This window comes from Pleurodeles waltl, chromosome 8 (genome assembly GCF_031143425.1).
Source record: "Pleurodeles waltl isolate 20211129_DDA chromosome 8, aPleWal1.hap1.20221129, whole genome shotgun sequence".
In the NCBI taxonomy this organism is placed as follows: domain Eukaryota; kingdom Metazoa; phylum Chordata; class Amphibia; order Caudata; family Salamandridae; genus Pleurodeles; species Pleurodeles waltl.
The window spans coordinates 1496811032-1496817212 of record NC_090447.1 but is presented as its reverse complement, the minus strand read 5'-3'; positions in this window follow the sequence as shown (position 1 = coordinate 1496817212).

The following is a 6181-nucleotide window of genomic DNA, read 5'->3' as shown; positions in this document are numbered from 1 at the left end:
AGGGAGATTCCTTCTTCCTTCTCATGCAGACTGGAGACTTGCTGCCCTCAGAGGATGCACAGCCGAGGAAATGTTGTCGAAGCTGGAAGGAGCCATGGAGACAATGTTGCAAGCAGAGTCTTGATCGTGGATGCAGATTGTCGGTTCCTGGACGGTCAGGTCGCAGTTCCAGTGGCCAAAAGTCAAAGTAGAGGTTTCAGAGGAATCCTGCTATAATCTTGCAATCCGAATTAGTGGATCCACCCAAGAGGGAGACTCTAAATAGCCCTGGAAGGGGGAGTGGTCACCTAGCCAGGTGATCAACTATCAGGAGGGGGCTTTGACGTCACCTGCCTGATGTGGCCACTCAGATGCTCCCAGAGGCCTCTGCCTACCTTGGATTCAAGATGGCAGAATCAAGGGACCCTCTGGAGGAGCTTTGGGCACAGCCTCCGGTGTGGAGGTGGACAGTGGAGTAGCCACTCCCCTTTTATTTGTCTAGTTTCTGATGTCCCTGAACTGGTGCAGACTGGTTTATGCAAGGAGGGCACCAAATGTGCCCTCCAAAGCATATCAGTGGCTTGAGGAGGCTACCCCTCCCAAGCCATGTAACACCTATTTCCAAAGGGAGAGGGTGTTACCCCCCTCTCCCAAAGGAAATCCTTTGTTGTGCATTCCTGGGCTGAGGGGTGGCAGCGGCTTGGGCTGCCCAGAAAACACCAGAAAGCTGGTAGGAGCAATGCTAGGGGTTCTCTACGGAACACACAGAGTGCATGGAATCATAATTCCAATACTGACAATGGTATGATTCCAACATGTTTGATACCAAACATGCCTAGGTTCAGAGTTACCATTATGTAGCTTGACATAGGTAGTGACCTATGCCCAGTACACACTTAAAATGGCGTCCCCACGCTCATGTAGTCCATGAAAATGGAGCTGCAGTTCATGGGGGCACCTCTGCTCATGCAGGGGTGCCCTCACACACAGGTACCTGCACTCTGCCCTCTTGGCTAGGAGGGCCTACCATAGGGGTGACCTGCAGTGACCTGGTGCAGTGACCTATAGTAAAAAGGGTGCACGCACCCTTTCACACAGGCTTCAATGGCAAGCCTGCAGATACTCTTTGCCTAGGCTCCCCTTGGGTGGCATAATACATGCTGCAGCCCCTGAGGGACTCCTGGTACACCAATGCCTTGGGTACCTGGGTACCATATACTAGGGACTTATATGGGGGCAATGTTGGAGGCTGGCCCTCTATGCAGTGTACAAAATCGAATACACTATGCAGAGGGTTCAGGCAACCACACGTTGGCTTCCAGAGGTAAAAATCAGACTTATGACTTGTTGAAGTTTTAGCAAAGTTAGTCTTTCTGTGCGTAATTACGCACCATTGGAATCAATGCACAGTCACCTTTAAAATTCACACAGTTGAGTTACCAGTCTCTTCTCTTGCAGGGTGGCCCAAGTGGTCAGTGGGCACATTGTGCCAGCTGGAGAGTCTTGGGCAGCTCCTGGTTCTGGCGGGAGCAGCGTTGGAGAGGTTCTTGGTACAGGCACAGGGCCACCTGGAGGGGCCACTTGGAAAAGGAGCTTGTTTGCAGAGTTAAAGATGGTGCCTTGGGGTCCCCTTGGGCTGTTGAGGTCGCAAACGGTGGGGACCCGGGGCACACAGCAGATCCCGCGATGCAAGGCCCAGGGCGGCCAGGTGCTGGGCGAGTTGGAGGTCCAGGAGCTGTGCACAACAGAGTCCTTTGGAGCTGGAGGTGAGTCACTTTGAGGGCTGCTTACAGGACAATGGGGGTACTCTGGTCAGAAGTCTGTGTCTTCCTGATGTCGCTCGACTAGGGCTTCCTCCTGATCCTTTTTCAGCTCTGGGAGAGCTGGTTTTCTGCTTGTCCGATGCCAGCTGACCAGTACCCAGGGTATTTGTGTACCACCAAACTTGGCACAGTTGTAGGTCACGTCCAGGTGGTCATCGATGTGTCGTGGGGTCCGGCTGTAACTTCCAGTCGCGGAGATATCGGAAATTCAGTGAAGTGACCCTCACTGGTTTGTTGGTCTTTTGCAGCTTTATTGAGTTTCTTGAGTGGTTCCTCCACTCAGGAGGGAGATCTAGGATGATTCTTGAAGGAAGCCTGGAGGTCCCCTGGGTTTCTTGGTGTCGTTCCAGTGTCCAGCTCCTCCACAGCAGCGATTTTCAGGCCCTGGTTCAGCAGGCAGGGTTTGGCGCCTTTTCTTGTGCAGCAGGTCCTCAGTTCTCTTGCTGTAGTCGTCTTTTGATGCTGGTCCTCTTTTCTTCTTCAAATCCTTTTCAAATCTGATTTCTAGGTCTAGGGGAGCCCACTAAATACTGAATGTAATGGGCGTTTTAGGGGGAACCTGGTAGTGTCCAATGGGACACTTACCCTGGATGGCTACACCTACTACAGTGACCACTTCCTGTGGGAAGGGTCACTTCCCTAAACCTGATTGGCTATTTTCCTCCATTCCAAGATGGAGAAAAAAGAAATGAAGGGTCCCCTTCACCTGCAAGCCCCTAGGGGTGGTGCATTCTCAGTGAGGCCACTCCTTCTATCCTTTGTGTGGTTTCCCGCCTTTTCTCCCTCTAGAAGTGGGGGCTTGCAAAGGGGGAGGCCATCTGCTGCTAGCAGAAGGCCTGGGGGTCGAGTTTCAAGGGCGGTAGCCCATTGAAGCTCACGGCCAGGGCAGTGCACATTCCTGAGGGAGGGGGGGTTAGCTTCTCCACCCAGGAAGGGTTTTGTTTCACAAACCAGAGAGACAGGGCTCTCCCCCAGGGTTGTGTATTGGCCATCTGGATATGGCAGGCTTGGTGGAACCAGTCAGCAAGCATGCCAGGATAGTTAGCTTTTTCAGGGGGCACCTCTAAGGGGACTCCTGGGTACTTTTTATAATAAATCCAGTACTGGTACTAGTCTGAATTTATCATTCTGAGTTGTTTGATACCAAACAACCCAGGGTTCAGAGTCGCCATTATGTAGCTGGGAAACTCATGTTGACCAGTTTCCAGCACATAAATAAAAATGGCTGCTCTGTTTACTCACTATGTCCCAGGTTTGGCAAGGTCACAGTGTGGGCATATTGCTCATGCAATTACGCCCTCATATATAGTTTGGTGCACCCTGCCTTAGGGCTGGAAGGCCTGCTAGAGGGGTGACTTACCCATAACATATGCAGTGTAGGGTGGACAGGGCAAACAGAAAATGTGCCATGTCGAGTTTGTATTTTAGATTTGCACCAGGACACTCAGCCTGCTATGGCAGTGCTGGATGCATAGCTCTTGAGGGTGGCACAATCAGTGCTGCTGCCTTCAGGGCTTACCGATAGTAACCCATGCCCTGGGTACATAAGTACCTTTTACTATGTACTAATAGTGGTAGGTAAAGGTGTATCCAATTACTTTTACTGTGTTTTAGGGAAAAAAAACTGGCACTGGGAACCTTGTTAGCAGGATCCCAGTGCACTCCAGTCCATGTTGCATTCAGAAACCAGGCAAAAGGTGGAGGGGTACTGCAACAAGGAGCCAGTCTCTCAACAGAAACACCTTGGCAGTTCTATTTATGGACTGGTGCGCTGGTGTTGAGTCATCAGACATGCTGGTAATGAGTCATCAAACACTTCTGATGATTCATATGAAGAAATTCGATGTCTCCATAAACCGCTTGGCACACAGTTAACAAATGGGACAACACTTGCTTTTATCAATATAAACAAACATGCAATGTAATATTCGGTCTTCAGACGAAAGATCATTTTTCTCACAATTTAAAGGAAAGTGCTGGGCAGTAAATACATTCATGGCCTGTTTCATCTTTTTTTTATACATGCTGATTTACTTTGTGAGGGAGCAGCAAGAAGTGTGCATGTGTGAGTGTGAGTCCTAACAGCAGGGTACCACTTGGAAAAGGTTTGTGAAGGAAGTTTAGAGGTGGTTCCCTTGGGTCCCCTTGGAGTGTCGAGGTTGAGAGGGGTGAGGGACTCTTAGGGCACAGCAGGTTCTTTGTTGCAGGGCACACGGCGGCAAGGTGAAGAGAGAACCGGTGAGCCAGGAGCTGTGTGCAAAGATGCCCTTTGAATCTGGAGGTAAATCGGTTCAAAGGTTGTTTACAGGACAACAGGGACACTGTGGTGGGAGGTCTGGGGTGTTCCTGAAGTCCCTTGACTGGGGCTTTTTCCTGGTCCATTTTCAGCCCTGGACGGGCTGGTTTTCCTTGTGTCTGATGTTAGCTGACCAGTATCCAGGGTATTGGTACAGTTGGACTACTGGAGGGCACAGTGCCACCAAACTTGTCACACTTGCAAGGTTTGTCCTTGTGGTTGTTGGTGTATCGTTGGGTCTGGCCGCAACTTCTGGTTCGGGAGTTAGCAGCCGGTTAGTGAAGTGACCCTCAATGGGTTGATGGTTTGTTGCAGAGTGGTACCTCCAATCCAGAGGGAGTTCCTGGGTGATTGGCAAAGCCTGGAAGTTCTCTGGGGTTCTTGAGGTCAGTCCATTTGTCCAGCAGCTCTGCAGCGATGATTGTCGGTCATGGGTGCAGCAGGCATGGTTCGGCGCCTGTTCTTTGTGCAGCAAGGCCACAGTTTTTCGTGCCTTCAATCTTCTTGGTGCTGGTCTTCTTTGTGGCCTTCAAGTCTGATTATCTGTTCTAGGGATGCTCACTAAATATTGAATTCAGTGGGTGTTTTAGGGGGACCTGGTAGTGTCCAATGGGTCACCCACCTTTGGGTGGCTACACCCACTATAGTGACCACTTCCTGTGGAAAGGCTCACTTCCCTATCCCTGATTGGCTATTTTCCTCCTATCTAAGATGGAGGAACATGAAACGCCGTGTCCACCTCGCAGGCAACACCTTAGGGGTGGTGCATGCCAGGTGGGGCCACTCCTCATACCCTTTGTGTAGTTTCCCACCTTTTCTCCCACCAAAAGTGGAGGTTTGCAAGGGGGTTGACCATCTGCTGCTAGAAGCAGACCTGGGGGTTGAGTTTCAAAGGTGGTAAGCCCTTTGATGCTCGCCGCCAGGGCAGTGCACATTCCTGAGGGATGGGGTGTTAGCACCTCCACCCAGGAAGGGCATTGTTCCACAAACCAGAGAGACAGACCTCTCCCCCAAGGTTTGTAGATTGGGTGTCTGGAGGTGGCAGGCTGGATAGAACTAGTCAGCAACCATGCCAGGGTAGTTAGCTTTTGCAGGGGGCACCTTTAAGGTGACCCCTGAGTACATTTAGGGATAAATCCAATACTGGTATCAGTTTGTATTTAGCATTCTGAGTTGTTTGACACCAAACAACCCAGGGTTCAGAGAGGCCATCATGGAGCTGGGAAACTCGTGTTCATCAGTGTCCAGCACATGTATTAAAATGGCTGCTCTTTTCACTCCCTAGTTTGGCAAGGACACAGTGGGGGCATATTGCTCATGCAGGTATGCCCTCACATATATTATGGTAGACCCTTCCTTAGGGCTGGAAGTCCTGCCAGAGGGGTGTCTTACCCATTGTGTATGCAGTGTATGGTGGACAGGACACACAGGCAGTGTGCCATGTCCAGTTTGAGTTTTAGGTTTTCACCAGTACACCCAGCCTGCAATGGCAGTGCTGGGGGCATCTGGATGCAGGGACCTAGAGGGTGGCAAAATCAGTGCTGCTGCCCTTAGGCCCCCCCCATAGTGCCCCATGCCCTGGGTACCTAAGGCCCATATTTATACTTTTTGACGCTAAACTGCGCTAACGCAGTTTAGCGTCAAAAAAATTTGCGCCGTCTAACGCCATTCTGAAGCGCCATGCGGGCGCCGTATTTATGGAATGGCGTTAGACGGCGCAATCAGACCGGCGCTGCCTGGTGTGCGTGGAAAAAAACCACGTAGACCAGGCAGCTCCGGCGTTGGGAAAAAATGACGTTAGGGCGTCTTAAAATGGCGCAAGTCAGGTTGACGCTAAAAAATCGTCGTAACCCGACTTGCGCCATTTTTTTTCGACGCCCATCCCCCATCAACATGACTCCTATCATTGTAAAGATAGGAGTCATGCCCCCTTGCCCAATGGCCATGCCCAGGGGACTTATGTCCCCTGGGCATGGTCATTGGGCATAGTGGCATGTAGGGGGGCACAAATCAGGCCCCCCTATGCCACAAAAAATTAAAAAAAAAATACTTACCTGAACTTACCTTAATGTCCATGGGATGG